Genomic DNA, 25,524 nt, shown 5'->3' on the forward strand with positions numbered 1-25,524 from the left:
CAGGGCTTTCAGTGTGCCTGTGGCTCAAAGTAACGTGATGCTTAAAACATGCACTGGTTATAATAAGTAGCCCTGGCTGCTGTACCAAACCAACCCCCAATTCTCAGTGACTGTGTGAAAAAAAAAGTGAATGCCTAGCTCATGTGGGATGGCATTGGCAGGAAACCTCTGCTCAGCCTCATTATCTGAGAACCCAGGTTCCTTATGCCAAGTGGCTTTGCAGTTTCCAGGGCCTCAGAGTTCTCCACCGGATCCTTCATACCCAGACGGGAGACACAGATCTCTGCTTCTCAAGTGAGAATGTGGAGATCAGCTGGAAAGTTTTTAAGGAGCTAGGCCTGAAAGTGGCATACCTTATGTCTGCCTGTATTCCACCATGTGGTGTGCAGTCCAATGGCCCCAATCTAACTGTGAGAGAGGCTGGAAAAATATAGGCGACCTACATGTCCAAAGGGAAAAGCAAACGAGGCTTAGTGACCACATCACAGTCCTTGACTCCATTCCCCAGCCCCATGTCCTCCACTCCTATTTTTAGTTGTCTCTGGCCTGCTGTCACTTACCTGGTAACACAGGGACTGGCAAACAACTGCCTGTAGGCCAAATCCAGCCTGTGGCTGACGTTTGTAAACCAAGTTTTATTGAAACACCATCGTGCCATGTGTTTACTTACTGTATCTGGATGCTTTCATGCCCTGTAGCCACCAAGCCTAAACTACTCACTACTTAGATCTTTACAGAAAAAATGTGAGGACTCCTGCCGAGATGCCTCAGCTCTACAGATTCCGAAAGTGTGTCGTTCTCTCCCTACTGAGTGAGTCTTTCCCACTCCTGCTCCTTTGCCCCCCGAGGGCCAGCGAGCTACACCGGGCAAACCAGCAGGTGAGCCCACCTCTGGAGAAGGGTTCCAGTCTGCTAGGGAAGAACTGGGGTGCTCGCTTGTTCCTGGGGATCATTTTGATCTTTCTCATAACACTGTTGAAGTTTTTCATGTTTTTAGGTTTAAGGAAACTCTACTTCCTCTTATTCAATGTCCAAATAAAACTTCTATATCACCTGGAAGTGCCATCTATGTTTTGAGGTAATAGAACAAAAAGCAAACAATGTGTATGTGGTCAATTAAAAGACAAAAACATGGTTTATGGGGAGAGCAAAAATTGGATCGAGAGGGTGAGATATGTTAAGTCTTATAATCTACCTCCCCACCTCTACCCCTCTAATACCATCTCATTGTCGCCACTGAAAAAGGCTAAATGCAAAATACTATTTATTGCCTAAATTGTGCTGTCTTCATACATTGAGAGATTATGTGTCACTTAGATTATTTAAAATTAAAAATGACTATATGTTGCTTCGCTGTCCTTTATGATATATAATGATACTAAACTTTGCTGCATGATCAAGTCTTCCCAGGTCCTTTTTTAAGAAAGATTTTGAGACTTCAAAAAAGCCTGCATCCCCTCTAGTCTCTTGGGGTTCCTGTGATTCTCAGCAGCACCATTCAACTCCCAGGGGGTCTACCAGGCCCTTCTGTGGTGATTAGAGGAACAGAGGTTTAGTTTCAAAAAGCACCGACATCTCTCTGCCCCTCCCAGGGTTCAGAAACTGAGTTTGCAACCTCTGGTTTGCTGCCTTTGGCCCGAGCCCCAGGGCTGGTGGTGTGGAAGGGAACCGCGCGGGCTCTCTCTTCTCCGCCCACTGGAGTCACTGGAGGGGAGGTGGTGGGGGCACTGCCCTCCCACACTTCAGAGATCCTCTTGGGTTGGGACTGGAAGATTTGTAGGCCCTTCCCTTGTGCCCCACCTGGAAGAGTAGGTCTAATCTCCAAAGCATGTAAGGATTTTTTGCTTTCTGCTTTCTGAGCCTTTTTCATTAATCCTCTTTTTCATGGATCATTGAGCACATTTGAGAACCCAGCTTCCAGTTGCCCCTGCTGAGACCAGCCCTCTCAACTCCCCTCCCCCATTATCCTGCAGCATCTTTTACTGGGTCCTGCTAGAATGGAAGCTCTTGAGCACAGAGAATTTTGTCTCTTCTCCTAGAACAGTCCTAGTCCCTATTAGGTGCTCAATAAACCTTTGTTGACTGAATGGGTGTTAGAGAGATGATTTACCTCTATGACACTTAGACGTGCCTCTATGTCTGCTTACTGGTGTTCCTTTAGAACTATGCTTTTCTAAATTTCTTAGTCAAAAGAGGTTTTATTTAGGTACAATTTACACACAGAGAATGCACAGATCTTCAGCGCACAATTTCATGAGCTTTAAAAAATATATTATCTATGCAACCAGCACTTCCCTCAAGATTTGTGGTATTTCCATCACCCCAGGAAAGAACAATGCCTCTTGTTTAACAACTTGGTGTCGTACCTCACTTTGTGTGCATTCTCCTTCAGAGTTCTTACTTATTTTATCTCACCTTATTAGAAGGACTAGTGCCTGCCTTCGCCTACCAAAGTATAAGCCCAGTGAGGCTGGGATACTGTGACCTGTTATGGCTCCTTCAGGGCCAGGCAACTAAATCAATGTTGAAGTACATAGTCCTGGATAATCTGAAGACAAAGCTTACATCAAAGATGCACTGAGGAGCATGTCACCTACTTCTGAGTGTAGTGCTGGGTGCAGAAACATGGGGAGACCGTCCTGGGTGGAGGAGAAGGAAAAGCAACAGGGTTCAAGAAGGGCTGCACAGTGAGACACAGACACCCCACTGTTTTGCCTCAGGTCAGATGTACTACTCTTGCACACCAAAGGACTCCCCTCACAATCATTCAATGAAAGATTAGCATGCTTTACCTCTACATCAAACCTACACCCCAGGTTTGCACGTTAGTGTTAGAAGTTCAACACATGATTCTTAAATAGACTTTACGTAACACTCAGGTGTTACGGCTGCACCTGACCAGATAGGCTCCTCAGGACATGGGCTAAGATCTGGAGTCAGCCTGCAGCAACATGGTGAAGAACACAGCCTCTGGAGCCAGGTTGATTGGAGTCAGATTCCAGCACCGTTACTGAATTTGTGACCTTGTGTGTATTATTTGTCCTCTCTGTTCCTCAGTGTGTCCTCATTTGCAAAACAGAGATGACAAGAAGGACAAGTTTCTTGTGAGGATTAATGAAGATAATGCATATAAAGAGTCTAGCACAGCCCAGCATATATCTAAGTGCTCAACAAGGGAGCTCATTATTAACAATTGGAGTAGGATGAGCCTTACAATAACACAGCAGGAGCTAGCAAAAATGTGTCTGATCCATTCCAAAGGGGCCAGCTACAACATTGAAAAGATGTAGCATCAGCAGGTCATAATCCCAACAGTGGAGAATCTGGTAGGAGGCAGCAAACAGCCCAAGGAGCAGGGACAGAAAAGCTTGGAATTCAGGGGCAGTTGGGATTGAAGACTAGCCTGGGAGAAATTCTCAAAGTGAATGTGAAAACTGAAAATGGATGACTTGTCCCAGAAAAGAGACAGTTCTGCCTTCAAAACTCATACATGCAATTCTTTTCCCCAGTTATTGTTTTTTGTTTTTTAACTAGGCTACATACCAGGTATGTGCTCAGTACTGGTACTTGCACAAATACATCATTTGTTTGTCATGAGAAAAAGTTTATGACAATTAATAAAGAATCTTGAAAATACAAGGGAAGGAAAAAGAATTTGTGATATATTTCCACGTTAGTGGTTTCTGCTCAAATGTGATTCTTAGCTCTATCAGGACCGTGAGTACTGGGGTCTGCTCCCCTTGTCCCTGCAGCACCAGGCCGGGGCAATGCAGGCACAGAGGGGGCGTGTCTCCAGTGAGAGCCAGGCAACTAAATAAATGCTGAAGTGCATACTCCTGGATAATCTGAAGACAAAGCTGACATCAAAGATGCACTGTGGAGCATGTGACTTACTTCTGAGTGCAGTGCTGGATGCAGCAACGTGGGGAGACCGTCCTGGGTGGAGGAGAAAAAGCTTGGCAAGTTGAAAACAGAACATAACAGGGTTCAAGAAGGGCTGGACAATGAGACACAGACACCCCACTATTTTGCCTCAGGTCAGATCTAGTAATATTTTCCTTCTTTCAGGCCACTTTCTCAATATCACAATGATTAATTATTCATGTCTGTAGTCCCTATTAGAAGGACCCTTGTCAGGGAAAAAGAAAATGACCTTTACAAAGTGTAGTCTTTCAAAGGTTTACACCAAGGACTGTGCCCACTGTGAGGTCCTAAAAACACTTACTTCCCTTTGGCAGTTCAGCTGTGGCTCCCACGGCACCAAATAGCATTTCAGGGAAGTTATCTGTCTCTGTCTCTGAAACTAGGCCTGTAGTCTAGCCTCTGTTACGGGTTTTGCTTGTCCAGCTGATGAGGCTTTATGACACTGTGTTGGTGAAGGAGTCAAAGTGACATCTGCAGTAGAGCTTCTCCACTCCATCGAGTGTCTCCATGGGTGTGGCAGAGGTCAACACTAGGGTCTCCCACTTTTTGGTGTGGAGGCTTGGGGCATCCTCTCTGGGCCCCCAAATGCCTGGTTGGCCTTCTCCACTGGGGTGGGCAGCCCCCCTCAGTAAACAAAGGCTGTCGCAGGCACCTGTGGGAGCAGATGGCCCTGTGTTCTCCCTGGCATGCTCAGCCTTTGGTTTATCATAGAAGCGATTTGACTTGGAGAGTGAAGAAGATATTTCTTTTCGGGGGACTTGTTTAGCTGGCAGCAGGTCTGGTTAGAAATTTACCTGTTGGCACAGAAAGAAAAGAACAGAGTAATTCTGCAAAAGCTGTACAGTCAACCTGGTCCACCCTCCCTGTGCAAGGGCCTGATGCCGGAGCCGGCTCTCACCCCACCTACAGGAACAAGTGCACTCACAGTTGGACAGAAACAGTGACCTCTGTGTCGGGAGGCAGTGTGCCGCAGTGGCGTGGTAGGCTTTGCTGTGTCTCGGCATTGCCACTGCTGCATAAGTGATCTTGGGCAAGTTATGGTAGCTCTCCAGGCTTGATTTTTCTCATCTGGAGGAGAGAACTATGAAACCAGCCTCACAGAGTTTGGGAGAATGATTAAACGGGGTCAGTCATGGAAAGTGGCCTGCCAAGTGCTTAACACATAGTAGGCCCCCATGACTGCTAGTTGCTTAACATATTTCTCTTCCCTGTTCCTTGCTCTTGTCTGCTGGCTCTTATGAGAGCATGGAAAATGGGAAGAAAGAAAATGTATGAAGAAAAAAGGGGTAATCCAGGCAGAGAGAAAGAGCTGGAAGCAAAAGCCTGAGAAGGAAAGCCTGTACATTCAGAAGCCAGAACAATGATGGTATTTTGTGTTCTAGTAGTTTCTGTGGTGGGTGTCTGTGTTTTTCTATCTGTACAATGTTCTTCCTCCCTGTACTAGTTTTATATTGCTATATCAAATTACTCCAAAACTTAGCAGCTTAAAGAAATGCACATTTATTATCCCACAGTTTCTTTGGGTCTAGAACATGGGTATGGCTTAGCTAGATCACCCAGCTCAGGGTCTCTCACCAGGATGCAATCAAAGAGTTGATTAGGGCAGGAATGGGAAGAATCCAATTCCAAGTTCATTCAGTGGCTATTGGTAGGACTCAGTTGCTCGTGGGCTATTAGATTGAAGGTCTCAATTCCTTGCTGGCTATTGGCCAAATGCAACTCTCATTTCCCTGCCACCTGAGCCTTTCCACAGGACAGTTTACAATATGGGAGCTGGTTTCTTCAGAGTGAGTAAGGAAGAGAGGGAATCACAGACTTTGGTAAAATGATGTCAGAAGGGATTTATTTTCAAAGGGAGGGAGGGGATTGCATGAAAGCCTGGATGCCAGGAGGTGGTGATCACTGGGGACCCTCTTAGAAGGCTGATTACCTGACTGCCCTTCTGGTAAGAGCAATCCTCCTTCCTCTCTAAAGGTACATATGATTCTGGTGGGGCTTATGTTCATTATACCTGCCATTCCCACCTAATGCCACACTGGATAGCATGAAACCCAGGTCAGTCATCATAGCACATCCACCTGGCTACAGTGATTGGACCAAGCTTGGCCAATCAGAGCTTTTCCTTGATTTTCTATATATTAGGAAAAGGAGACTGAGACCTCGTTGTCTCATCTTCAGTCACTAACATGGAACGACATGGCATGGGGTTTCCCATGGCCATATCTTCTACCAACTATATAAAAAATTCCAGCTATACCAGAAACAATGGGAGCCTTCACGTTCTGAGGGAGAGAAAAAAGATTTGAGATTAAACAGAGAATAAACATAGAACAAAAATAACAAAAATAAACTAGTGACCTTTTTGAATCCCTAAAGTGAGTTCCACCTGTGAAAGCAAAACTCCCTTTTTTGCTTGAGACACTTTAAATTGGATTCTGTCTCTTAAAGTAAAAAGAATCTTGGTTAATTCAGCCTCAGTTTTTACATCTGTAAAATCAATGAGCTGAGATGAATGATCTCCTCTTTTTTTTTTCATACTCCAGATTCTAAGATTCTTACTTAAACTGTTTGATCCTTTATAAAGAAATAGATTTGCCCTGGCTGGCATAGCTCAGTGGATTGAGCGCGGGCTGGGAACCAAAGTGTCCCAGGTTCGACTCCCAGCCAGGGTACATTCCTGGGTTGCAGGCCATAACCCCCAGCAACCACACATTGATGTTTCTCTCCCTCTCTATCTCCCTCCCTTCCCTCTCTAAAAATAAATAAATAAAATCTTTTTTAAAATGACGTATTATCAATTATGTATTATTAAAAAAAAGAAATAGATTTTTCAAAATTGGAGAATGCGCAGCAGGAGCAGCCTGAAGAAAGAGGCATGCATAAGAGGGACACAAAGACCACGTCTGCCTTCTTCGTAGGCAAGGCTCCAAGTTTTAACTTTAAAAATGTCACCAAAAATGACTCCTGCCTCTAATGGCCCAGGGTGAGGCCCGGACACATTTCTTTCACATGCTGTTGGCACTGTGATAGCATCATAGCCAAGGGCATGGGCTCCCGAGGCAGTGACCTTGGGTTTAATGATCACCATAATAAAATAATAATAACAGCTAATGTTTAGTGAGAGCTGACCAGGTACCTGGCAGTATCTCAAATCCCAGGTCCCTGGCTTAGTAGGTGTGTAACCTTAGGCAAGTGACTTAACCTCCCTAAGCCTCTGCTTCCTCATCTGTAAAATGGGGGTAAATAATAGTTGCCTTCCTGTGAGGGTTTTGTGAGCATTGCACAGGAGTTGATGTAGGTGAAACACCAAGCAAAGTCCCTTGCACATGCTGCTCTTCTTCAAATGTTCGTCCTTGCCTCATACACCCAGCTCAAATGTCAAGTATTTCACACTCCCCCCCCCCACTGCCCTCCACCTCCTCTGTATTCCCACATCATTTTACTCCTGCCTGCTTTTCTCTAACCTGATGTTGGTCCTGTATTACATTCACCTACTCCTAACTCCTGGCAAACCATACCTTACTTATCTTTGCATTTCTGAAGCCTAAATCAATGCCAAACACACAAGAGGATCTCAACAAATTTACATGGATTGCTAGACATAGTATTTATCAGTCTCTCAAGAAGAAGAGCAGACAGTCTGATCAGTATATGGCCACACCTTTTGGTTTCAAGGCCTCATTGGGTGTTAGGAACTTTTGTCAGCCGAAACTCTGATCTGTGGCTGTAAAACTGCTCCTCAGATGAAACACTAATTGCTCAAGTTAAAAGTAACAACTCCTCACAACTGGCAGGCCAGCCCGTCACGAACCAGTGTGGAGGCCCATGTCAACAAGTGCGGTACTGGGGGGTTGGAAGGTGACCAAAGACACAGTAAACACGAGGTTGCCTGGGTGCATAAACATAAAGCCAGCTCCTCTGCACCTTGTCCCTGAGACATTTCAGACTCAGCATCGGCAACACCCACAAGCGGCTACTTGTCAGCTCCTGTCAAGTGCAAGGCAAGGGCCAACCACCCCGAAATGCAAATATTAAGGATGAAAAGACAGTAACAGCAGTTTTTTTTTAAAGATTTCATTTATTTATTTTTAGAGAGGGGGAAGGGAGGGAGAAAAAGAGGGAGAGAAACATCAATGTGAGGGAAAAACATCTATCAGTTGCCTCTCATACAAGCCCCAACCAGGGACTGAACCTGCAACCCAAGCAAGTGCTCCAACTAAGAATCGAACCAGCGACCCTTTGCTCTGCTGGACGACACCCAACCAAATGAACCACTCCAGTCAGGGCAATAACAGCAGTTTTTATAAGGAGCTAAACAATGAGTGAGTGTTCAGAAAAAGGTATTTTTCTAATGTGAGTATAAGAGAAAGGCCTGTGTTAAAAGAGGAAATATGTCTCCACTTCTGAGATCACATTCTTTTCTCCATATAGAGCTGGGCAGGGCTAGAAGGGAAATCTACTTGGGATTACTCACCCAAATGACTACTGAAAGGCCACCTATCTACATGGGGCTGACCTCATGGTACCTCATTTCTCATTAGTGTGAATCTTAGGAAAATGGTGCCAAGTGCTTTCAGAATGTAAAGGGAGACTGGGGAAGGAAATTAGAAGCATGTCTGGTTGGGGAGGCGTGTATAGAGGAATAAAAGGTTTTAAATACAGTTTTGATTCCCCTGTGTTGATTGGAGTTCAACTCTAGGGCATGGTAGGGCTTGCAGAATGACAGTGGGTGGTCTCCTATATGACAGGAATTCAAAAAACCTCTCTTATCCCCAATTTTTCTCTTTGAACTGTTTGTTTCTCTTCATCCACTCATTTGTCTATCTATACCTTGCCTTATTCTTGAAAGCAGTGCAGCTTCATAATTGATAGGCACTAGGGAGCTATCAATGGATTTTAAGCAGAGGAACTCCATGTTCAGATATGATCTTTAGATCACCTGGAATCAGTGTTGAGGATAGAATTAGAGAAGAAAAGGCTAGTAGCCATCTGGATGAGTCCCAGCTAGAGGCCGTGGAGGGGAGAAGATGCAGGTTATTTAAGAGGTAGAATGATCAGGATTTCTTGGCTGGGTGGATCTGTATGGTAGAGAGAGAGTAGAAATAACAAGAAAGTTTCTTATTTACATGACGTTGTGAATGATGGCACCACTAAAAGTAGATTGCTAATACCGGAAGAAGACTAGTTTTAGAGGAGGGGTGATAAAAACTTGAGGAACTGCTTTAGTGGAAAGTACCATATAATGATGCCTCAGATTTCAATCCTGTGTCCAGTTACCAGTGTAGGGGACAGAAAATGTTGCTCGTGTCAGTCGTTGCTCCAGTGATCCATTGTGAGTTGATCTCCCTGTAATGGCTTAAAGTGCTCTGACCTACATCCACAGCTCGTCCTGCATGCTGATCCTGCCTTATGGCATGATCGCTCTGGTCACCAGACACACTTTGTGGGAATGGAGAAGTACAAGCCTAGGTGCCTCCCCTCCAAGAGACCCGGCCAGAAGGCTTCTCCTACTGATAGCGGACTAGTGTGGTGCCATTTTCACATCTTCTGAATATCTAGAAGTTGGACAGAAATCTGCTGGTAGTGGAAACCCGAGTACATAGGGGTAGCTGATCTGACTGTGTGATTGTCCTCAGGCCTTGCTTTGAGTCTCTGCCCAAATCTGACCTCCTGGCCTGAGGGATGGAGAAAGGAGAGGAATCTTTTCCAATCAGCCTAGTCCTCTCTTTTTTCTCCCCAAACACCTTTGGCCCATCTCAGGGCCTCTGCTGTGCCTTCCATGTCACCAGAATATGCCGTAATTCCTTTCCTACGCTGGGCAACTCTATTCCCCCGCAAGCTTCCTGAAAGGGAAAAGTATCACCCGTTGGAGCGGTCTACCTCTGCACTGGGTAGGCTGCCTGTTTCGGGCTGCTATACAAATAGAAGGCTTTTGTTTAACTTGGGAATTTTTTGTGTATTGCTTATTTATTTTTTAACAAAAATTTTAAACAAAAGTTTGAGTCATCTTGCAATGTAACAGATTTCTTTTGAAGAAGGAGAGAGAGGAAGAGGAGAAGAAAAGGGATGCCTTGCTTGTAGCTAAGAGCTAAAGGAAGAAAGGTAGAAGCTCCCCCTGCTGTCCAGTTTTGCCCCTGCAGCCCTCTGCGGGTCAAAATGCTTTATTCAGCCTTTGTAATAGTCTTAAGTGGTTTCACAGGGGAGAATCATCCAACTTCAGAATACTCTTGCTGTCAGAAACAATGGTCAGTGTCCCTGTGGACTGATCATGTCAAAATTTGCTCCATCGCTTTCTGTCCTTTTTTCTCACTAGCTCTTGCACAAATACTCAAGGCCTTCATTTGTTGGTTTGTGAAACATTCATTCGGCCCCAATGCTGAGCTAGCATTTTGCTAGCAGTGGGGACAGTGAGATACACTCCCTGCCCTCGGGAAGCCTGCATAGGCAAAGTTGCCTTCTTGGGGTAGTAAAGCCCTACCCCGCCCAGGTTGGGACCATAGCCTAACAGGGCTCCCGGGTCAAGGCCCAGGCCTAGGTCTATTAGGCAGCCTTAGCATTTATCTATGATTTTCAGGAAATAAGAGGATTTCATCAGGAGTTAACTTTACAGTTAATCCAGCCCTTCCTCCACACAGAGGCAGAACCAGGATGCCCCCTACAGGCGAGGCCCCACCCAGGTGATCGTCATCTCAGAGGGCTCCTCCCACTGGGGTGGGGTGGGGGGGCGGTACAAATAGAGCAGTGTGGCTCTTCACGTAATCCCCAGACACAGCATCACCTGGGAACTGTTAGAAATATACATTCTCAGGCCCCACCCTAGCCCCACAGAAAGGCAACTCAGGGGGTGGGGCCAGCTATCTGTGCTAAATTAGCAAGCCCTATGGGGGACTCTCAAGTTTGAGAACCACTTGTCCAGAGAGAGGTGTGGCCACTTCTGCTATCTAGTCCTACTGGATAGCTTGGCTTCCTGAGGCTTGGCCCCTCCAGCCTCCTGTCGTCTCAGAGGCATCTATTGCATACCCCTCCCCTTTGCAAATGAGAACAGTGAAGTGAAAGAATGCATGGTCTGCTTGAGGAAACCCCGTCAAAGAATTTCCCCCAAGCCAAATTACCTAGGAGGAAAATGGAGGCCAGTAAAAGTGACCCTTCTGGAGTTCCTCAGGTGTTAGGGGCGCTTCACTGCCTGGTGTGTGGGCCACCTCTCCCAGACCTCAGGGCTCTGGGCCCACAGCACAGGCTCTCTCCAGACCCCTCACTTTGTCTTCCTGTCTCCTCAGGTGTGACAGTGCATTCAACTTTCTCTTCTTGGATCATGCTGGGCCTGCCTGCCTCTCACTCCGAGATGGGACATGAAGGGTCCAGAGGTGAAAGGATCACAACAGGATTTGGTTTTGTTCTTAATCAGCCTTCAGCATGTAAAACTACTTGTCAACCACAGAGAGAGAGGAAGTCACTAAAAAGACAGGAAATGCTTGAGGATGGAAAGGGGATCCTCTCAGCCTGGTCAGAGGGCACAGACGTGTTTTCAGATAAATTGCCAGGGTCTTTTAGGCAGACTGGGATTAAGGAAATGTTCTGCCTCTCCTTCCCTGTAATATTCACAAGTGTTGATTTTCTAGAAGGGAGATGGGAGGAGGAGAAAAGAATAGCCTCTTTATTAATATTAGTGTCTTTGTGAACATCTTCAAAGGGGTTGGGTCCCAAAGGGGAGGCTGTACTTTGAAGACACATGTTTCTTTCAAAGGGCAGGAAAACCATTGCCATCCCTTCTAACTACTGTCAAATGAAGCTTTGCTCTTAGCCACAGAACGCCTTTCTTTCCTTCTCTACTTTTAAGTTCTTCAGTTTCAAAACATCACCATCTCTAGCCCAGTGGTCAGGAGGATAAGTGAAGAGACTTTACATGAAGAAAACGCTAGCCTTTCTTACCAATGTGGAGGAGTCACTTTCTCAGGAGGCTTTAATTACAGGCTGCAGCTGAAGATATTGAGGAGCAGTGGGGAAATCATCCAGTGATAGAAGAGCAATCCTGCTTCACACTTGCGGTGGGAGCTCCTCCCACTCCAGCCCTCTTGGGAGGTAGGCTTTGTGCAAGCCTGTTCCATCCAGGGGCGTTTTAGCAGGTATTGGCAGCATGACTGGATTTTGAGACTGGAATTAAAAGAAAAGAGAGAATCTCGCAGCTGGTATGGGAAGGGGTGCTCCGGGTGTAAAAGGCATGCTTATCACACATACACATGCACACAGGCACACTCACTCACACTCAAAGCTAATTATTTGGTTTGCTGGGTATTTCATCTCCTCATTCCAAGAAAGTGGCCAATCTGTATTCCTTAGCCTCAGGGGCACTTGCTTGGTGGAATTCTGGTGTTTCTAGAAAATAAACGCTTTTCCTGGCCTAAACAAAAGAAGTTTAAGCTTGCTGAGGACATCGTATTACTCTGGATGTGGACAGTGTTTAGGGAAGGGCTGAATTGGAGGAGGAAGAGGATTCATGGGTTGTTGGATGACGGGCCTGTGCTCTGTGTTCTCTCAAGGGTCTAGGGATACGGCAGGGCCTGCCAGAGGAGTGATGTGCCCTGAGAGGCCAGATCTAGGTCTGGGCTATTCATTTTACACAAAGATAGTACAGCGGTTTAAAAAAAATCAGATGGCCTGAGTTTGACCCTGAGCTCTGCCAGTTGCTGGCTCTGTGACCCAGGATAGTTACTGTCCTTTATGTGCCCAGGTGTCCTCATCTGTGAAATAATGATTATTTTTGCACTCCACAAGCATTTGTTCAGCTATGTCAGGTACTGTTCTAGGGGCTTGGGAGGCAAAGTAAACAAAGTAAAGATCCTCCCCTCAGGGAGCTTGCATTCCACTGGGGGCAGGCAGACAGAAGACACTATTACTATGTAAATCATGCAGCAGAGTACTTAGAAGATAAGTGCAATGGGGAGAAAAGTAGAGGGGGGGAGTGGGGGCGGGAGGGGGGGGGAAGGGATGGGGAGTTGTGGGGGCAGGGGGTAAGGCACGGATGCAGGCAGACAAGATAGGCCTCACTGAGAAGGTCATATGTAAGAAAGACTGGAAAGAGATGAGGGAAAATCATGAGTTATCTGGGGAAAGTATGTTCTAGATCAAAGAGTAGTTGGTACATATGAAATTATTTATGTAAAACACAACTACTTCCTGGCACTGTAGTAACATTCAATAAATATTCATTGTTGTTGTTATCTTCATGCTCAAGTGTGGCCCAGCAGCCACCAGACATCAGGGTGTGGTAAGCTAGGGAAGCATCCCCAGTAACCAGCGTTCTGTGTACTGGGAGTACCCCTCCAGATGTTTTGCTCTGGATAGGATCCCCAGGATTTGATCTGACTCTGGAATGAGGAGAGGAATCTCTAATGACGCCTAAGACTGGATTTCCCACCAGTCCTACCAAATAGGGACTCAGGATCAGACTCTATTATGATCTGAAGAAAATAAAGTAGCATAGCCTTCTGACTTGAGCTGATAACGTAAGATTCTTACCCATCCCAGAGAAAAATGGAAGGCACTAGAGAAGGAAAAAAAGATATAGGGTCTTGGAATGAAAGATCAAAAATATCTGAAGCCTTTATATTATCAGGTAAATATGACTTAGTAAGACATGGAACAAGAGAAGGGGGAAGGCAGACAGAAGTTGGGGTCAGAAGGAAGAAAGGTGCCAAGAAAGACTGTGTTGGAGGACATATCTGGACACACCCGAAGTAAAGTGGCAGTGGCTCTGCCCAGGGGCAGGTCCTAAACGTGTGGACATGTTGCTGGTGGAAATGGTGTTCTCTCACAGGAAGGCACTCCAGAGACCCGCACATGGGAAGTGTAGCGCGGTAAGGTTTTCCTGTAGACGCAAAACCAAAGGACTGCCCCTGGGTTCCCAGTGTCCCACCTCTGTTCGTCCCACCTTGGAAAAACTTCAGTCTTGTCTTCATCAGGCCCAGAACAGGACCAGTGTCCAGACTTCTTGTGCCATTGGTTCAGTCCTTGTCTCTGTCCAGATCTAGTTAGCTTAGTCTGTTCCCCATTGTGCTCCACTGGCTGGCACTGTGCCCAGACTGCTGGACCCCAGGTGGGTACTGGGGCTGCATGGTTGCTATGCAGAGAAAACACCCAAAGAAATGGACCAAGCAGTGTCACCAAGCTAGAGCCAGAGCCATAGTGAGAATGAGAGTGTGCTGGGGTTAGGGGGAGGAGAGAGAGAGAAAGACACACACACAGAGAGAGAGAGAGAGAGAGAGAGAGAGAGGGAGAAACTTTGTTAAGTTGGGTTTTTCATTATCTTGGGCTTGGGAAGGATCAGGCTCTTCTTCAAACTAACCAATCAACTTCCCAATCTTTGGCAGGTTGGCACCGGATCCTCCCCCTAACCATCCACCTCCTAGATCTTCCCCGCAGTGCTGTGTCCCTCATCCAATCCAATCCTTTTGCCAGGCTAGACTGACAGGCCTCTTTGGTCACCATCTTGGCTCCCGTGCCTCAAAGTGGGGGTACCTCCCCCTGAACCATCTTAACTTCTACTGGGCCTGTGCCCAGCAGAAGAATTTCTCCTGCTGTTTTCATTCATCTGTCAGGACTGATCCTTCCTGCCTCCTTCAGGGATTCAGGCCCCAAAGGTGGAGGATGCCCTGGGGAGTGTGTGAGGCTGTAACTTCCTAGTGAAGCAAGTAGGCTCAGTGTCCATTTCAGCTCCCCAGCCCATTAGGCTCACTCAACAGTGTCTGGTTCCCTTTGTATCCTTCTTTTATTACTACCTAGCTACCTATGCTAACAGCCAGAACAGCCAACCCTGAAATGAGGTGGGAGCAGTAGACACCCTAAGTCAGAGGGGTTGGTGGTGATAGGGGTAGAGTGTGCCTCCAGGGAACCAAGTTCACCCACAGTCAAAAATGCTGGGCCTTGATAGACTTCTATGTTAGAGTTCTGAAATGTGAAAATCCTGAAAAAGGCTTTTGTGCTTATGTACCAGGACCCCCTCCTTTTTATAAATGAGGAAACCGAGACTCAGAACACAAAGCGGCTTGTTCAAAGTCACATTAGACTGGTCAGGGCTCTTGTGTTCACAGTGACAGAAACCCAAATCAAACCGCCTCAATACTCAAAAGGGAACGTGTTGGCTTGTGTAACTGTGAATGAGGAAGGATAGACAGAAGTCAGGGAAAGATTCCATCAAGTGGAGTGAGGAAGCAGGAGCGGCCACCGTCTCACCAGAGCCCCCACCTTTGGGCCTGACAAAAGGGAAACGGTTCATAGTTGGTGGTTTTACAAGTCACAATAACAAGGTCCCCTCCCAACCAGAAGGAAGAGACAAAATATGGAGCCACAAAACTTGAAGACAACCCACCCCCACCCTTGGACACACATAAAACCCCAGGAACTAACTGAGCACGCATACAACTCACTCTGGATTTGGCCGGCGTCCACTTGGACATGCACTTTTTGCTTCTTTCATAGCGGTGCCCATGCCCTGGCCACTTTCTGTTTCTCTCCCTAAGTAAAATCTGCTTTGTTCTCATTCCAATTTGCCTTGAAATTTTTCCTGGATGAGGCAAGGACCTGGAGGTCATCTGACACGTGAAAGTACCTGGACCCTGCCAAGGCAGGGCCAGCCCCCGGCCGGAAGCCCTGGCAAAAAAAGACCAGGACTGGTCCGCACACCAGGATGGAGACAGAAATTTGAGTGTGAATGAGTGAATCGGGGACTTATAGCAGAGACAAGATGACATGCACACTTCTGTCAGTGTTCTGTGAAGACACAGGCAAGCTTGAGGCTCCCTGGAATTTACAAGACTTTTCTTAAAAGTCATTGTGGTCCATATCCCAGAACAAAATAAATCAAATGTCTACTTTGTGGGAGGCAGGAAACTGCTTGTAACTCTAAATGGCACTTTTCTCCAAGGTCAGCTCAATAACGGTCTTGTAGAGAAATTGTAAACTGATAGCCTAGGAACTGAATCAAATCTCCAACCAAGCTTTGTCTGACCCACATAGTGGGGTGTTTTAAAAAATGTAATTACTTGACAAATAAATACCGAGCATTTTCTATGTGCCAGATGCTAGTATTCTAGGCGCTTGGCGTGCAAAAGTGAACAAATCAGGACAACGGCCCTGCCTTTGTATGCTTCGATTACAGTGGTAGGAAATGGGTAGGCCAATCAATAGGTTTTGTAAATTATTGTTCATTTAGAAGGTGATAAAACAGTATAGAGAAAGAAACCAGGGAAGGGGGAGCGACTATAAGACGTGATAGAGAGGGTGTTATAATTTCAAAGAGGGTGGTCAGGAAAGGCTTTGTAGAAAAGGCATCATTTGGACAAAAACCTGAAGAGAAAAAAGAGCAAGGCTTACAGTTGTCTAGAGGGAGAACATTCCAGGCAGAAGGACAAAGAAGTGCAAAAATCCTTGAGACAGAAACACATCTATGATGCTTAGGAAACAGTAAGAATATCTGCCTTTTGTTTTGGGCTTTGTCTTCAGTTTCTTTTTGTTTTTTTAATCTGTATGAGCTGACAACATTTAAAAACTAAGGGATTTTACGTCAACATCCAGATTTCTAGCTCTTTTTTTTTTTGGAAAAAAAAATAAGGTTAAGATCTGGCAATGATGACCCCAAAGTACTGCACAAGAGAATGAGCTCGATCTGAGTGGCAGCTCTTTTCTGTACGGGACACCCATCCTATGCTGCATGGTCCTCCTCCCCACTCCCAGGCCCTTCTCTCAGTCCCACTCTTAGCTACTTAACTCATTTCAATTGCCTGCTGTAGGTCAAACCCCTACAGTTTTAAGCCCTTATAGTCTCCATAGGCTACATTAGGCTAGAGTCACTGTAAACCTCAAGAGTTCAGTGGCTTAATTTAACAGAAGTTTTATTTCTTGTTCACCCAAAATCCAACAGGGGTGGTTGATTGTTCCAGGCATCTGTCTTTCTTGCAGTGACTCTAGTAACCAGGCTATTTCCACCTTGTGGCTCTGCCATTTCAACTTGTGGGTTTCATGGTCACCATAGATGAGAAGAGAGAGTACAGAGGGGACACGCGTGCCCTTAAATGCTTCACCATGGGAATGAGGCACAGCACTCCTGCTCACATGTTATTGGCTAGAACTAGTCATGTGGCCTTGCCTAACAGCAAGAAAGCTAGGAAATGTAGTGTTTGATGTGTCCCAGGAAGGAGAAAGAACCAGATACAGGTAAGAAGTCTCCTCCCTACCTTATTTAAAACTGTGTTTGAAAACTGTCTCAGCCAGAGTCACCTGGCTATATCTATATGATGTGGTATCACTGAACTTTCCAGAGAGCTGAGTTAGCCAGCTAAGTGGCTAATTTATCTAAGCAATCTTCAATAAATTAAACATGACACAGAAGCCAAGTGCGTGAGCTCTGGATTCAGACATCCTCTTTTTAAATTATGACTCTACCATTGCTAACAGTGTGATTTCAGCCAGGTTTTTTAACCTTTCTAAACTAGTTTCCTTCTTCTTTACCTGAGGTTAATAATGAGTATATACCATATAGGGTTAATGTGAAGACTAAAAGAAATTATACATACAAGGTACATTGAAGAGTACTTAGTAAGTCCTTGGTAAGTATCCATTGCCTTCAATAAATGTTAATATTAGTATTATGAGTTGTTTTTAAACTTTATATTATTAAATAATTCAGAACAATACATTGCAAAGGCAGTGCAAAGAATTGCCATGTACTCTTACCAAATTTCCCAAATATTAATACATTATCATCTTAATTTTATTATTCTGTCTCTATACACATGCAACTTTTAATGAAATTTTGAGAATAAATTACAGACATTATGTCTGTTTACATGTAAAATTTCAATGTGTATTTCTAAAAACAAAGACATTGTCTCACTTAAGCATAGCACAAGTGCCAAAATCAAGAAATAGGCATTAAAACAATATTATTAGCTAATTTACAAACTTTATGCAAATTTCACCAATTGCCCCACTAATTTCCTTTTTTTTCGGCCCAAAATCAAATTTGGAATTTTATGATGTGTTTAGCTGTCATGTTTCTTTAATACATGTTAATTTGAAAAAGTCCCTCTTTGTTTGTCATGACCTTGACATTTTTTAAGAGCACAGGCTAGTTGTTTTGTAGAATGTTCCTCAGGTTGCATTTGTCTGGTGTTTCCTTGTAATTGGATTAGGTTATGCCTTTTTTTTTTTTTTGGTCAGGACTATTCCAGAAACCATGGAGTGGCTTTTCAGCACTTCACATCAAGGGGTACGTGATGCCTGTTTATCCTGTTAATGGGGGGGATGTTCCCTTTGGTCACTTGGTTAAGGCAGTATCTGCCAGGTTTCTCCATTGTAAAATTGCTAACTTGACCTTTTTTATAAGTCTCTTATGGGAGATGTTTTGTTATTACATAAATATTCTGTCCCTCATCATACTTTTGCTCACTAATTTTAGCTTTTATTGATGAATCTGGCCTAAAGCAATTATTACTGTGGTGAGGGCCAGTAGCAATTTTCTAATCCCATTATTCTTCCTACACATCCTCATTAGTTATCATTACATCCAGTGCATCTTGAGCCTCTTAAAGAAATAGGCCCTCAGGTACCCGACTAGGAAATCTACCATTAAATTAAAGGTCACAAACAATGAAAGAATGTAGTAACATCAAGGGACCTATGACATGAGCACTATTCTTTCTATAGAAACTGATAATGTATTTTCTAATATGTATTTATGGGGTCACCATCACCGTACAGTGTTCCAAATTGGTGAATTAGGGTGGGGTTACTTAATACAAATTTGCTTACCTTTCAAAATGATCTAAAATACACTGTGCCCCCCAGGACCTAGTATACTCTTGGTCACATCAAAGACAGTTTCATTGAGCTTTCAGAAAGCATGGGAATGAATGAAAAATCAAGTAGAGAAACTGAGAAAAGAAGAATCAGCCTGAAGGGAAACCTTGGGGTAGTTTGACTTTTATAGCACATGTAACAGATGATCCAGTGACAAAGAAAAGCCAGAGAAGGAGGAATAGCATGGTATTCTGGTAAGAATCTAAAGAAACAGAGAGCTTCTAAGGTCATCTTCTGTTCCTGGGTATAGTCTTGGATTTGGAATAACTTGGATTCTTCAGATTAGAAAAATGTGGGGTAAGTATTATCAATACGCCTAAATTCATAAAGTAGGGGGAAACCTCCCATGACCTGTGGTGTGTCTAATTCCTGTCCTTAAAATAAGAGCCACATGGCCATTGCTCTACCCCAGCAGTGCTGTGCCCAAGCCCACCAGTTTGTATACAACTGCTGTCCTGGCTCTGGCAGGAGGGCCTGGCAGCTCTGCTCTCTCCAATGTCCACAATGAGAAACAAAGTCCAGCTTTACCTCTTCCATGGCTGTTTGCAAAACCTGAACTTCCTTTCTGGACTCTCATTTACTTCTTTCTCATGTTCTAATTTCTGCTCACAGGGCCCCCCCCAGTATCCACGGATGAGAATAAGTCTACCAAGATATGATCTGCTTGGGGAGGAAAGGTGGCCGATCTCTCAAAAGGGAAGGGCCAAGAGCCTTTTCCTCAATGAGCTTTTATTGGGTTCATTTTGGACAGGAATACAGGTAAAGCTCATCAGTCATTGTCAGGCAGTAAAGATCAAACAATAGATAGCATACAAAGAACTACAAGGGCTTATTCTGAGTCAGGGTCTATTAGCTAAAGGGCTACAAAACTTTGGGAAACAAACTCATTTTCTGCTTGGACCCTTATCATTTAAATGAGAGCATTCTTAGCAAAGCAGGTTTCACAGGATTTTATGTATTCTTTCTTAGGCCTGATCACCCAGGGAAACCCGCCCTTTCCAGCACAGGGCTGCACTGCCCTCTGTCATTGTTTCAGGTTTAAGTCAGTCAGGGGAAGTAAGGAAGCCAAGAGATTAGGAAGCTTCTTGCAGACAGAATGAGGACTCTGGCTATGCTAAAACTGAGGGGCAAGGGTCCATCACCCCTTTTGCTATAGCCTTCCAAGTCCTTCCCTGGGGCCCCCATCATTATGCCTGTCTTAGGTTGTCCCTCCTTTGAGGAATCTTACCCATCATTGGCTAACCGATCATGCATTGGGGGCCAGGCAGGGTGAAGTAAAAGAGGCAGAGGTGGTGCCCCTGCCAGGGAGATAAGTTTTGTCTCCTTAGTGGCTTATGATCTGAAGGGGGCTCACTCAGCCTTAGCCATGGGGGAGCTACAGTGTCTGAAACCAGGCAGGGTGGTTCCCAACATCTAATTCCCACTATCTTTCTTTTCTAAGTATGGCCCACAGTCAGGAGTGCCAAGGGTTACAGAAATCAGCAAGATGAGGTCATTGGAAGTGGCGTTTAAGCAGTTCATTGACAACTTTTAAGAGGCCAGCTTTAATAAAAATTGTGATGATTCCAGATAAATTCACTATCACTTACACTTTCCAGACAGACAGGTTAGCCTAGTCATGGTATAGGTTTTTGCAGTCAAAACATTAGAGGAAGAAACTAGAACGAAACATGAACTTGAAGATGCCAGAAAGAGGGAGATGGGGGTGGAGATGGAGAATTGGTCAAATCAAGAATCCCAGAAAATGTTAGCTTTGGAAACAATGATAGGATGTGGCTTCTCTGGAAATGGGTAGAAAGAATGAAGGAAAAAACAAAGACGAGATGATGATACAGAAAAAACTGAGACAGTGGAGACATGAGCTGAGGCCTTGACATTCTCAGCACATTAGTTGTACAAGTCACCTCTGGTGGGGGAGAGCTCCTAAGTTCTTTGGGAAGAGTGAAAAGTATCTGGAACAGCTGCTTTGAAGAATTCGATAGAGAATCAAGAGGAATAAAAAGGCTGCTATAACAACAAAATGACTTATGAATCTGAAAAACAAACATGCCTGGATAATGCATTGGGTACAAATTATTTTCCTCCAGAAAAGTCTTTACAAGTCCCTGCTGATTGTAGAGCTTGTTGGAACATCTATCTGAATGTCTGAGTCTGATAGAAATCTTTGGCCGACTAACTAATGGCTGGGATAACTATTAGCATGCACTTCTCAATACTGAGAGAAGTGAAATGTTCTACCCACATTAGGCTATTAAAATCCTAATTATCCCCTTGGAGACTGGCCCTCTCAATTTTAGAAAGGCTTGCTCCTTTACAAAGAAAGGAAATCACACACATACTCATTCATATACACCATGAATAAAACGAATCGATCTTCATTTCCTCATCCAGTAAATATTCTAAGTCACCCCTTGACACATTGACTTTCTGGTAATCCCATCATTGATCATTCCAAACAAAGTAAGCTTTCTACCCATTCCAGTGACAGCAGCAGCTGGTTTTTATTGGAAGATGCATATATGTCAACTCCAGAGAACATTTACTCTGGCTCCCTCTGCCTCTCCTACCATTGTGTGGCCAATTGTGAATGAAAGGTCAGTTCCTTTCCTCCTGGAATTTTGTGGAGAGACTGAGAAATTCATTTCCTGTGGAAATGAAGGCTGAAAGCCCTGGCAGGGAAGAAGACAGTTCTCCAGAGAGGAGTAGGGAAAGGTTGGCAGGGGGAACAATATAAGAGACTCATGCCAGAAGCAAAGTACCGAATGTTGAAGGTACCTTCTTCCAGTCCCTCAAGGGCTTCTCTGTGGGCTTGAGCTCTCAGCAAATGGCAGTCTATGTGAAGCAGCAAGCAGAGCTGCCCTCACTTGGTCCTGAGAACAATGGCTGAAAAACTCAACCTGGAAGGCACCAGGTCGAACAGAAGCCCGATGGCAGGTTGCCCACAGGGGAACCCAAAACAGAGCAAAGGTTGGAAGAGGTTCGGGAAGCACAGCCATGCTTTGACCAAAGGGTGAACATCAGTAGAAGGAAAGGGAATTAAAGCCTTCCTGTGCAATCATCCCTACACAGAAGTTTAAGTTCAGACACTCAGATACGCTCTACAAAACTGAGAATTTCCATCATTTTGCTTTTGGAAGGCTGGTGTTAGATTGCAGTCAGATGTGTAGTTTAGTATATACAGATCACATCATATTACATGTGGCTATAATTGTTAAAGCTATTTTGCTGTTCGCAAAATGTCCTGAGTAGGAAATGACCATCTCCCCAGACAAGTGATGACTGAAGGAGCTGGAGTTATCATCACATCCAAAGCCATGTTGGAAACCCTGCGACATATTACCCTTCCTTCCACTTCTACCTGACTCCCCAGACAAATCCATCAAGAAGTCACAGCATTATCTGTTGCAGCATTATCTGTCACAGCAAAACACAGGGAAGATACTTTAATGTTAATCAACATGGAAACTGGTTTTAAAAAATTATGGTCAGCATATTATGGGGTACTATGCAGCCATGAAAAAGAAAGGGAAAGCACTGTGTGAATTAATAGGTGAAAATGTCCATATTGTTCAGTTAAAAAAAATCATTTGCCCAAAACTATGTCTGGAGTCAGATGATTTCATTTTTATAAAATAAAATAAAAATTATTCCTTTCTTGAGACCCCAAGGGTATACTTGAGGAACAATAAGCAGCCTATTTGGCTAAGGCCCAAGACTCATCCTGCTGGGTCGGGTTGAGTATATACACACTGAGTGAATCTAGAGGTGGTGAATCACAGCCAGTTCTGGCTCAGAGAGGTTGGGAGAAGGTAGGTCTAAGAGAAGGATGGACAGGAGCAAGGAAAAGACAGGAGAGATGCTATAGGAAGAGGTACTACTTGGGGGGGGTGTCCTGCCAGCTACTATTCAAGTCATGTAGGGCTGTGGTGTGACAGCCACTGCTACAGCCAGTCTTTTTAGCTCAGAATAATATTTTTTTTTTCACAGTCTGGAAAAACAAAGCTCACCAGTGAGTTTTAGCTTTATAAATTGTCATAAGAACTCTTACTTGTTTGTTTTCAACCACTGTAGAAAGAAGATAACAGAGCTAGTGTTTGCTGCCTTGAACACCAGAAACCTCGCTGTGTGTTCTTAAAGAAAAACCCAGAGAAAGGTGAGAAAGAAGGCAAAAATGCTTTGAACTTAATGGAAGTTCATGTACACATCCCCATGTGATTAATAATAGGTAGTTTTGTACCAACATCATCTCCTACAGTTGTTTCATTATCTTCCAGGACTGTCAAAGGCTTTATCACAAGCCTTTATGTCCATATAAATGTGGCAGGTTTGCATTTGATATGGATAAGGCTCTGTAGAAAAACCATTCGACAATAGTGTCTTTATCCTTTTATAATTAATGGGAAAATCTGTACCTTGATGAATATCAGTGCACAGACAAATTTATTCCAATTTAAGGCCTTCATTACTATCCCAATAGTCAAATCACAAAGGTCCTCATTTCAGCTTCCTTATCAGCAAAGAGCAGGACATTTAAAACATAGCATCGAATAAACAAAGTATTTTAGATCTAATGATTTGTTTCATAGGTCCCATTTAATAAGAACAGATTCCCTTCTCAATAAAAAATATACTTCTGGGTTTTCTGTGTGTTTAATTTTTAAATACAGTATTTTCTGAATTACCCAAAATGTTTACAATACTTTTTAAAATTTGTGACCATAAAAATTATTTACAAAAAAAATAATAGAGCCAATAACAAACAGACTGGTTTTAAGAAGCTTCAGTCCGTATCCTGATTCCCTTCTGCTGTGTCCTCCCAGGGAAACGTCAGGGTGACCCCTCAAGTGAGAAAGCTAGTTTTAATGGTGGGGTCAACTTTGATGACTGGTCTGCCTGGCTGAGCTGATGGCAGTTGTCGACATCCCTGGAAGAGATCATGTCATCTCAGCAGTTTCCACCATTTGTTTTTGTTTTTTAAAGTACCTCGGTAAGAGCTTCAGTTGCCTCTAGCTTCTACTCATTTTGTCACCATAGCCTCTTTTTCCCACAGAAAACAGAGTATGAAGTGTCCAAAAGGTTATTTCTCAGTTAGGGTCAAATCAGAGAAACAGTAGATCAATAGGGGTGACTTAATACGGAGAACCAGTTACCAAGATGTTGGAAGAGCTGAGATTCCAACAATGACAGTGCTGCCACGCAGGGATTAGCAACAGCAGAAAGTCACCACCTCCCCTAGGCAGGGGGGAGAAAATTTTTTACCAGGGCTCAAATCCAGGGCTGCTTGGTGAGATATGACTCCACAGCCAGAGGGTCTTTCTTAGAGGAGCTGGACCACGCAGGAGGGCACAGCCCCTGTTGCAGAGGCCACTTGATTCAGATAAAGGGGATGCAGGAGAAATACCAAGCCTTTTCCATTCCACCTCCATCTGACCTCTTACCTGTTCCTCTGATAAACTGAAGCTACCCAGAGGCCCCTGGCAAAGGAGCCTGGGGAACAAGCAAGGGACCATTGAGGCACCACGTCCATTCTCAGTTTGACCCACTCACCGTCGCCTGCCACTTGAATTGTGCAGCATCTTCTAACTTGTGAGCAGCTTCCACACAGTCTCCACACTGCTGCTTAAGACTCCACAGTGGCTCCTCAAGATCCTCAAGTGCAGTCCGAGCCAGCTCCACCATCCTCCTGCTCTGATCCGGCCACCACGTGGCACTTACCTCTTCTAATTGCTATCTTCAACTCTATGCTCTCGTCAGACTAAACCTTCTTTTCTTTTTAGACTCAACCTTCTTATAGGTTAGTTTTCTTTATGAAATTTTTCAAAAATCCAGGAAGCCATGGAGAGTAATATAGTGAATATCCATGTACCCACCATCAAAAAATAGGAAACTTTGCACAGTCAAAGCCCACTGTGTGACCTATCCGTGATTACTCTCCCCTCTTTGAGCCACAGCCAATGAAAACTACTGTCCTAAATTTGATGTTTTTCATTTCCAGGTATGTCATAATGATTTTATTACATATGTTAAGCGTCCCTAAATGTTAAATGATAGTGTAAGCTTTTCAGATATTATATATAGATAATATATTGTATATCTTCTTTGGCACCCTTTTTGTTATTTAATATTACACTTAAGAAACATATACTGTTTATACATGTAGTTCATTCATTTTAACTATTCTATTCTATGTAACTGTACAAGAATTTATCCATTTTCTTGAATGATGATGTAAGTTGTTTCCAAGTGTTTGCTATTATAAACAGTGCTGCCATCAGCATTCATATTCATGTCTCATTATGCTGGACTTGTAAGCATTTCTCTGAGACACTTCTGAAGCAGAGGTCCATGGGGTACGTATCATTCATTTTGGGGGTATTGGCAAATTGCTCTCCAGAAGAGATTCCTACCAGCAGGAAAATAAAAGTTCCTGTTGCTGTATGTTCTTACCAACATTCAGTGCTGTCAGTATTTCTTTTTTAATTTGGCAAACTAATACATGTTAAATTATGTTTTACTGTGGTTCCAATATTTTTTTCTGATGACCAACAAAGTTGGGAATCACTTTACGGCTGTTAGTCATTTGAGTTTTCTCCTTCTGTGAATTACTGGGTAACATTCTTTGTTCACACTATGTTGGGATGTTTACCTTTTCCTTTTTTATTTGTCAGAGTGGACCTGGAGGCGGCATAGCCAGAGCCACTCATACTCAGCATTGGTGGGTGGCCTGGAACCTATGACTTGCCTAGT

General features: G+C 44.1%; 1 long non-coding RNA gene across 1 annotated transcript; it reads left to right on the top strand.

The window, feature by feature from the left end:
- The first annotated feature begins 4,972 nt into the window (after positions 1-4,972).
- On the top strand, positions 4,973-25,290 carry LOC118501113. The gene is made up of 3 exons (XR_004903701.1): positions 4,973-5,290; positions 22,849-22,930; positions 24,729-25,290. It is a non-coding gene; the product is annotated as an uncharacterized LOC118501113 (long non-coding RNA).
- The last annotated feature ends 234 nt before the right edge of the window (positions 25,291-25,524 follow it).

This window comes from Phyllostomus discolor, chromosome 6 (assembly GCF_004126475.2).
Source record: "Phyllostomus discolor isolate MPI-MPIP mPhyDis1 chromosome 6, mPhyDis1.pri.v3, whole genome shotgun sequence".
In the NCBI taxonomy this organism is placed as follows: Eukaryota; Metazoa; Chordata; class Mammalia; order Chiroptera; family Phyllostomidae; genus Phyllostomus; species Phyllostomus discolor.